General features: G+C 32.5%; 1 long non-coding RNA gene and 1 other non-coding gene across 2 annotated transcripts; one reads left to right on the forward strand and one right to left on the reverse strand.

The window, feature by feature from the left end:
- Positions 1 to 290: 290 nt before the first annotated feature.
- LOC142227721 (U2 spliceosomal RNA) lies at positions 291 to 487 on the reverse strand. The gene has a single exon (XR_012720006.1). It is a non-coding gene; the product is annotated as a U2 spliceosomal RNA (small nuclear RNA).
- Positions 488 to 8,598: 8,111 nt separating this feature from the next.
- Positions 8,599 to 8,913, forward strand: LOC142225722 (uncharacterized). Its single transcript, XR_012719382.1, has 2 exons — positions 8,599 to 8,799; positions 8,867 to 8,913. It is a non-coding gene; the product is annotated as an uncharacterized LOC142225722 (long non-coding RNA).
- The last annotated feature ends 569 nt before the right edge of the window (positions 8,914 to 9,482 follow it).

Below are 9,482 nucleotides of genomic sequence, written 5' to 3' on the forward strand. Positions count from 1 at the left end.
TTTTTGCCAAATTTTATTTATATTGAAAATTTTTTCAAAATTTTATTTTCTTTAAAATTCAGTCTCTTGACAATAATCTTCCAGTGAAATTTTTGTTGAAATTTAGTAAAAAGTACCTTTCCGCTCAAAAAATACCTTTTTTGTACTTTCTTAAAAATTGTATTTTCCATCCCTGGTTTGGACGAGAGGGTGGGGAGACCCAAACCTGGTAACACTGCACAGCAGCTTACCACTATTAAGAACAAAATCTCCATGGCAACATTTTCTTCATATTGTTTGAAATGTATTAGTTTATTTGGGCCGAAATCCCGGCGGTACTGCAATACCGGGCCAACCCGTGGCAGGGGTAGAGCAAGCCCTTAAACACCCCGCCTATTTCCAAAAATCAGTTTAACATTTGTTGTCCTCCGATGGAGGATCTATCAGATGTTAAGCTGATAAGAACAGATACTACACTTTGATCTTAGCCATAAGGCCGAGAAGCGATAACATTCCGTCGGTTATCGTTAACATTATAACCATAATGAAGTACAAACTAAATGAGAATTATAAGCACTGTCGCCATACGAACACTCAATTTAAATGTTTTGAAAGAATATACAACGAATACCAGTACCATCATACACCACACAAAGCCTAGGCTATGGATGAGTGACCATTGAAATGCCCTTCAGTTAGTCATGACTAACATCTATAAACGTCATGTGGCTATGGGTATACATCAAGGCCTGCATGTGTACTAGGGTGGGTATATCTCAAATATAGGAGAGAGATCTTTGACTATATTTCATCACTACCTGTGTACGCTTCCAATAACAATGTAAGTAGATTTGGGTGACAAATTATAAAAGAAAAGGAGAAACAAAAGATAAACTAAAATAACATATACATACACCCAGAAAAAAGTGTCTTCGAAACTAAAGGAAAAATGTTCATCAATTTAAAATAATAATATTTACTTGATTCAGCAAAAAAAATCCTAAACTGAAAGCAGTTAGGAATAGTTCATTAACTAGAATAAGGCATGGCATTTTACTAATACTGTTTTCTTCGCTGGGTATAATAATTTACTACTGAAAAAGAAAATTTTATTCACTGCTAACAAAGCATACTTTAAAAATAAACAAAAACCGAACTAAACCCAAGTTTCTTCAAATTTAGTAAGATTTCTTATAAAATGATAATTCTGACTTCCTTTATTATAGAAAGCTTATCATACATACGAATAACACTTGGCATAGAAAAATATTTTAGTTCATTCGTACTAAGAAGTATTCAATCATTTCAAAACTTAAGGAAACACACTTGTTAGAATATAGGAAAATTTCCTACATTTCTTTTATCCACCTGTAATCGATACCTGTCATCGATGTGTTTGAGCGTGGGTTGTTTTTTAGTTGGAATCGCGTTGTTATGGTATACGGAGAGATTGTTAAAAGCTAATATTGTAAAATAATATAATAAAAAACAAATAAAATATATAAAATATTTGTTATTTTAAATTAGTGAGAAAAATGTCCATTTTTTGAAAATTGGTTTATACACTGTTAGAAAAATATGTTTTTCATATGTTCCGATATAAACAAAATGTGTTTCGGGCACAATTTTAAAACACAATATATTTAAGTGCTAACATGTAATGTTCCTAAACTAACACTAAATGTTTGGGACATATATGTTAATATGTTAGAATATATTATGTTTGGGGCATGAATGTTTCATAAAAATCATATGTGTGAAAGCAAACATATATACATTTACAAATTTCGACTAAACATACATATGTTGTGATATTTTATTCAAAGCGACAGAGAGAGTATAGAGAAAGAAATAGAGATGGAAACCGGGAGAGTTGACGAAAGATATCAACATAACACAGCGAAAGAATCAAAAGAGAACAATTTCTGTGAAACCGCTTGTATGTTGTTTCGGAAAACTGTTTTATGATAAGGCCAAAAATTTGATATGCTTAAGTCTAAATATTATTTAGTTTGAATAAAGAGAATAGACATTCGGAACCAAGAGAATAGACATTTGAAAAACAAACAGCATATGTTTTGGGCTTGGGAGCATAGACCAAGGAAGGTATAGACATCTCAAGTGAATTCACAGCGCTGTAGTTTGTCTGCACACCGTAGATGGCTCTTTTTCGTCTGCAATTGAGTGATTTTTTAATTTGGCTTTAATTTGTTTTCTTTCCTTTGTTCTCTCGTTGAAACACCAAATATTGTGACAGTTTATAAAATACTATTCATCCACACCTTTTTTGTAATGCAAATTGACTAATTTATACGATTATTCTCGTTTTCCAAAAAGAAATTGAGCCACTTGACTGCGCAATTGAGTGGAATGACTGCGCACTGCAAATAAACAAAACCATGGTGAATTATCAAGGTATGTCTCTATATTTTCTTGGTCTATGCTTGGGAGCAGCCTTTTATGTATGTGTGGACATGTGTTTTGTTTATCATTTTGGCATTATGGGCGCAATTTGTTTCTTGGTTCGTTAAAAGAAATCAGGAGTCTTCATAAAAATAACGAAAGGGCACTATACTCTTTTTAGAGTTGGGACAGTTAAATGAAATAAGGAGAAAATAGTGAAAAATTACACAGTAAAATGTATAAAAACAAAGTTTAGTTCCTCTTTATTAATAAGTAGTCCACGAGGAGTTGACGGACACCTTCAAATATAAAAGCGGACATTAAGTTCGAGTTTTGCAGTAAAACAATTTAAAAAGTTTATTTTCTTTAAAATGAATTATTAAAGAAAAATAAAAGGCATTTTAGAGCGATGGTGTTAAATGCTAGTAAAAAACTGTTCACGCCTAAATAAATTTATGTTTATATTATAAAATTATTTATGTATGTTTATACTCGACATGTTCTTCTTTTGTTAGCGTTTTTGAATTCCTTCCAAATTGTAAAGTTTTGTACCAAAAACAGTTTTTTGTTACAAAATTGGTATTTTTGCAATAAAAAAATAATATTTTATCCAAAAATAAGTCAATTTCGTTTATATCAAGCACTGTTCTTTTCTGACTATAAATCTTTAATAACCCACATTTCGAAGTTTCATTATAAAAATTTAATATAGTATAAATATAAATGTGTAGATTAAAAAAAAAGTGTTCGGTCGGAGCAGGGATTGAACCCACGACCCTTTGCATGCAAGGCAGACATGCTAACCACTGCTCCACGTGGCAAACAAATGTATGTTTCTGTTAAATAATGTTATGTTTGCATGGGCTCGTGGGCGCTGCAAACTATGCTATATAAATGTAACTTATAACGATAACTGGTGACTATAACAGCTACGTAGTCCAGTGGATAGTGTGTTGGCTTACAAACTGTATGGTCCTCGGTTCGATTCTCCATGCAGGCGAAAGGTAAAATATAAAAAATGTATAAAAGTGAATAATTTCTTCAACATCATTTGTATTACAGAAAAAGGTGCCAAGAACTAAAATATTTTGTATAAGTGAAAATTACGAGTATGTTAGGCAATGAGCACAATCGTCTTTGGGAAAAATTCTTCCAAGCATATAATATTTTTGGGCTCAAAATGCTTCCAAACATATAATATGCTCACATAAAACAAACATATTAATGTTTCGGCAGTATCCTATAATATATGTGCTTCCTGCAAAATATGTTTGGAACATATGTTAGAGAAGCGATTTTTTTTGAGGGTGTAAAAAAGAAAACACCAGTAGAATAACAACTATGGGGTAATATTCAGTGACGCTAACCTTTTGTGAAAAATTGGTTTAGGATTTTTTTGTTTATATTTGTAGGTATTGAAATTGTAAAAGGTGGACAAAATTGCTAGGCAGCAACTTAAATATTCAAAGTGAAAGGTACTAGAAGAAGAAAAAAATGTGTTTTAACATTTCAAGGCCAGTTGATTCTAAATAAATATATTTAATATATTAATAAAACATGTCTTTTATTGAAGAAAAAATTGCTTATATAAATACATAAAATTGTATTTAAAAACGAAGGTAAGCAGTTCTAAATTTGAAGTAAAAAGTTTACCACAAATATGTAAGATTTGTCCAAATGAATGAAAAAAAGTTCAATAAAATCATTCCATATATGAATTCAATTCAGTTAATTTTTTTCATTCTGTAGTATAGTGGTACATAAACATAGGAAAATGTTAACTAATATATGAAATGCATTCTACCTAATTTCTACAAAAATCACATCGTTCAAACAAATAAAAATGTCTTTGGCGCTATACGAAGTTCAACTTTCTTCACAATGAGTTCATTTTAACTTAAAGAAGGGTCACTTTTTTCTGGGTGTATATAAGTATTAACAAAAAAGAAATTTAATAAACTTTTGATAAATACAGTAGTGTTACTACACTGGTAGAAAAAAGGCGGTATGTGACCATTACCGTTTGGTATTAATAAATTGATTCACGTTACATTTAATTTTGGTGCCACTTTATATCAAATCATTTACATCCGGTATTATTGTGGTATTAACTATCACAACGCCGCACACTGTGTCCGCTGCGGCAATAAATCATTTTGGACCTGCTCTCCGATTTTGATGATTTTTGCACAGTTGGTTAAACTATATTACAAAGGTCATGTGTGTAAAATTTTATGCAAATATCTCCATTGGTTTTCTGTCCCGAGCAGCGCAAAGTTGGCATATGTGAACAAGTCTCAAATAGGTTAGTTTTCTATGTCATATTTAAAACATTGTTACTTATAAACTATACACCGAGTGTATCTTATAGAATTTTTTTTCACTTTAAATAGGCATCAAGCATTATGTAAATTAAAAAAATAAAAATTGAAAAAAAAAACACATTATTATTTTTTTTTTTTTTATTTTGGGCCAAAAAGATAAACATTTATGATTTTCCGTTAAACTTTTAGTTGTGTGCGAAGCAGTGCGAAACATGGAGTCCTATACCAAATTAAAGCTGAGGGTCTCAGCTAACAGTTTCAAAAAAAAAAATTTGTGCCCAAATTTGCCCGCGGCCAAAAAAACAATGGAAAACCAAAAAATTACAGTAAAAAATATGCGTTATGCGTTATTTTACGAGTGCATCAACAACTGCGCACTCTTTCTTTCGTTACTGCTTGTTGTTGTTTTGCCTGTGTGCATGTCTATTACTATAAATAGTATATTTGTAAGATAATTGTGTATAAAGTGTTCGTACACTGAAATTCAAATCATATCAGTTATTATTTTTTTTTTAAATAAATTTTTACATACCATAATGAAAACTTGAGCATGAGTTGGGCTCGAACTCCAGATGTTCGCACACCAGCCGCCAAATCTATCCACTGAGCTATTAAAGACGTTGGGATTGAATGAATAATAACGTCACTTATTATTACACGCAATGTGTAGAGTCTTTTAAAATTGTAGCAGTTCTTATAGTCATTCTAAAAATAGAACCTATGTTGATGTGCATTTTATTTTTGCAAAATTAAAAAAAATATAACGCTATATTTCTTACAACAACAACAATCATTGATCATTGGTGGCATCGATTTTGTCATTTGTTTATGCTCTTTACTTCTTTGTCATTCCCAATTGTAGTTGGTAAAGTAATAAGTGAGTGTTTATTAAGCAATTAAAGCAAATTTCTTAAAAACAATAAAAAAGTCAAAAAAATCTTTCAGAACGCTCTCGGAAATTGTTGTTAAATGTAAAAAAGATATTGATCTTATAATTGGTGAAGTTTTCGCGAATTATAAAAGCGCGTCTGAAATAAATCAAGAAAAGTTCAGTCGGTTTTTGAAACAAACATTCATGCCTCAATTTTTAAAGAAGTGGAACAAGAGTCATCGTACTTCGTCAAGGTTTTATAGTGATAATGAAGAATGGCTAACACACTTTTATACGTTGACTGATGAAGTAGTGTATGATACAGTGGATGACGAAGATCAAACCCAGTCTACTCCTGGTAAACGTGGTCGTCCAAAGAAAACCTTTGAAGAGAGCAATGAAAGAACGAAAAGGAAAAAGCTGACTACATTTTGTGAAGACAACTCTGAAGATATCATATTATCTGCTGCCAAAAAAATTGGAGACAAAAATGAAGTTCAAAAATGTTTTAGTCCTGAAAAAGCACTTAGTCTAATTGTTGATGCTTCATTGACAATACACCAGTATGAAATACTGCGAAGATCAGGAAAAGATATTGGTTATAATATATATCCAAGCTACAAAAAAGTTTTGGCGGCCAAAAGAATGTGTTATCCAGCAAACGTTATAGTAGAGGAAAATTTAAGCAAAGTCAGTTTGCAGGAGCTTTTGGATCACACGGCAGTTAGACTGATGAAGTCAAAATCCGAAAATGAAGTAGCATCATTTCCAAAATATATGCAACTCATGAGTAAATGGGGAGTTAAACATTGGCCTCTGTGGTCATATGAGTGTAAATCGGGCGAAAGCTATATATGGGAGATGTATCCAAATCTGAACCGATTTCAACCAAATTTGGCACTCATAGTTACAATGCTAATTCTACACCCTGTGCAAAATTTCAACTAAATCGGAATTAAAAATTGGCCTCTGTGGTCATATGAGTGTAAATCGGACGAAAGCTATATATGGGAGATATATCTAAATCTGAACCGATTTCAACCAAATTTGGCACGCATGGCTACAATGCTAATTCTACTCCCTGTGCAAAATTTCAACTAAATCGGAGTTAAAAATTGGCGTCTGCGGTCATATGAGTGTAAATCGGGCGAAAGCTATATATGGGAGATATATATCTAAATCTGAACCGATTTCAACCAAATTTGGCACGCATAGTTACAATGCTAATTCTACTCCCTATGCAAAATTTCAACTAAATCGGAGCAAAAAATTGGCCTCTGTGGGCAAATGAGTGTAAATCGGGCATTTTTGAAATATCATTTGTATGGGAGGTGGGCGATGGGCGTGGTCAATGTTGAAGAAATAATTTTTTTTAAAAGGTGTTGCATAGATATGTTCTTCCAGCAATTTTCAGGAAATTTGTAGCAATAGTTAATTTTTAACAGCCAAAAATGATTTTAGTTTGTATGGGCGGTGGGCGATGGGCGTGGTCAATTTTGTCGATACATTGAAATTTTCTTAATTCTATTATATTAGGAACTCGTGCCAAATTTCATTACTCCCGTACAACTCCTTCTATTTTTGGCCATCGAATGTATGGGAAGGACACACTGTGCGCCGTAACACATGATATATATACGTTGCGACCAATTGTAATTGGTCGCCTTGGTAGTTTAGTTTTTTATACCCTTCACCACTACTGTGGTACAGGGTATAATAAGTTTGTGCATTTGTATGTAACGCCAAGAAGGAAAAGTCTGAGACTCATCGTTTAGTATACCGATCGTCTTAGAATTAAATTCTGAGTCGATTTAGCGATGTCCGTCTGTCTGTCTGTCTGTTGATGTATTTTTGTGTGCAAAGTACAGCTTTGCAAAGTACAGCTTTTAGTCCGATAGTCCTGTTTCGGCTCAAAGACGATCCCTATTGATTTTGGAAAAAATTGGTTCAGATTTAGATATAGCTGCCATATATATTTTTCACCGATCTGGTCATAATTGGCGTGTATATCAACCGATCTTCCTCAAATTCCGTACATCCGAATATTTTATGAGTCTCGAAAAACTTGCAAAATATCAGCCAAATCGGTTCAGATTTAGATATAGCTCCCATATATAGCTTTCGCCCGATTTACACTCATTTGCCCACAGAGGCCAATTTTTTGATCCGATTTAGTTGAAATTTTGCACAGGGAGTATAATTAGCATTGTAGCTATGCGTGCCAAATTTGGTTGAAATCGGTTCAGATTTAGATATAGCTCCCATATATTAGTGTTGTAATTTTTGATTACTTTTGACTACTCGTTACTATTCGTTACTTTTGAATCGAGTACTCGTTACTACTCGTTACTTTTATAAAAAAAATTAAAAAAGACATTGTGAGCAATTTTTTTCTTCTTTTTAAAATTAAAAAACGGTATAGAAAAGCAGATTACATTATCCAGTTTCATTCTAGTGTTTTAAAATGTGGTGTTGTAGTATATGGGTCTCGTTAGAAAAAGATTTTCACCAATCATTCAAATTTTTAGAGCCAACTTCGTATTCAATATTCGGTATTTTTTCGTCAGAGTATATGTAGATGGCATTGTGTATTACTGATGCTTGCAATTTTCAAACTTTTTAAATCCACCATTATCCACCACTGACAGTGGATACAAATATTTAGCGATCATTTTTATCGTGAGACCCAATGTTGATATCTTCCATGGGTTTTTGAATAAATCAACGACATTATTATTCATACTATTCGCATGAGACGTGATCCATGTGATTCTGTTTAAGAAATCAGATAAATTTTTCACTTTCTTCAAATATGAAGCCATATATCCTTTTCGTGTCATTTTAACTGAAAAAACGATTTTCGAAAACTTCAATTAATATTTTCCAAGAAGTCAAGAATTTTACTTCCAAACCGCCAACTTACTTACCGTTAGAAGAAAAAAACTGGCATTGAAGATACCCTGCCAGCATTTCAAAGTTCCATTTCATCTTCATCGCTACCACAGACTCGTAAATGTTACTACAACCATCCTACTGTGATGGGGGGCAGCATATCATAAAGTACAAAATGTACTTCATACATGTATTTTGCCATCACTACTTTTACAAAAGCCATTTTATTTTTTGTGAAACGCCAAGCGCAACCAGCTTGTTATATTTTATTTAAATAAAAACGAAAATAAAGTTCTGAAAACATAGATTTTACGCTTAAAATTGTGAAAGGTATATTGGTGAACAATTTTTGATTTTCCAAATGGAATAAAGTGATTGTTTTTCAAATATTTTACAGACACGCTGCCTCCATCGAATAAAAACACTGGCTGATAGACGCTATAACATGTAACTCGCTACTTGTAACTCTACATCATCATTAATGCCAAAAATTATGTTAAATGTGATGTGATAGTGGTATAAATGTTATATTTTTAAGAATTTGTAAATGATTAATCAAATTAATAAATATCTAAACAATCGTGTTTTACTCGACCACAATGATTCTTTTACCACTATCTTAAAATGTGCTTTTTCTGATTGTTTGGAGGGTCTCTTATTGGCGTTGTTCTAAATTGATCTATAAAGGCACCTAATAATTGCACTCATGCGAAACCTTTTTGTAGTAACTTGGCGTGGTACAACTTCTCAATAGTGACGGCGCTTTTCCGACGAGTTTTTGATATCGTATATGATTGTTTTCGACGTACTGGGGATTCTCAGAAGCGCCCCCAAATTCAAAAAATGTTGGCAGGGTATTGAGTACTCATTTACTCGTAACGAGTACTCAAAAAATTAGTCAGTAACGAGTACTTGTAATCAAATACTCGTTACTTTCCCAACACTACCATATATAGCTTTCGCCCGATTTACACTCAAATGACCACAGAGGCCAATTTTTTGCTCCGATTTAG

This window comes from Haematobia irritans, chromosome 2 (assembly GCF_050003625.1).
Source record: "Haematobia irritans isolate KBUSLIRL chromosome 2, ASM5000362v1, whole genome shotgun sequence".
Classification (NCBI taxonomy): Eukaryota; Metazoa; Arthropoda; class Insecta; order Diptera; family Muscidae; genus Haematobia; species Haematobia irritans.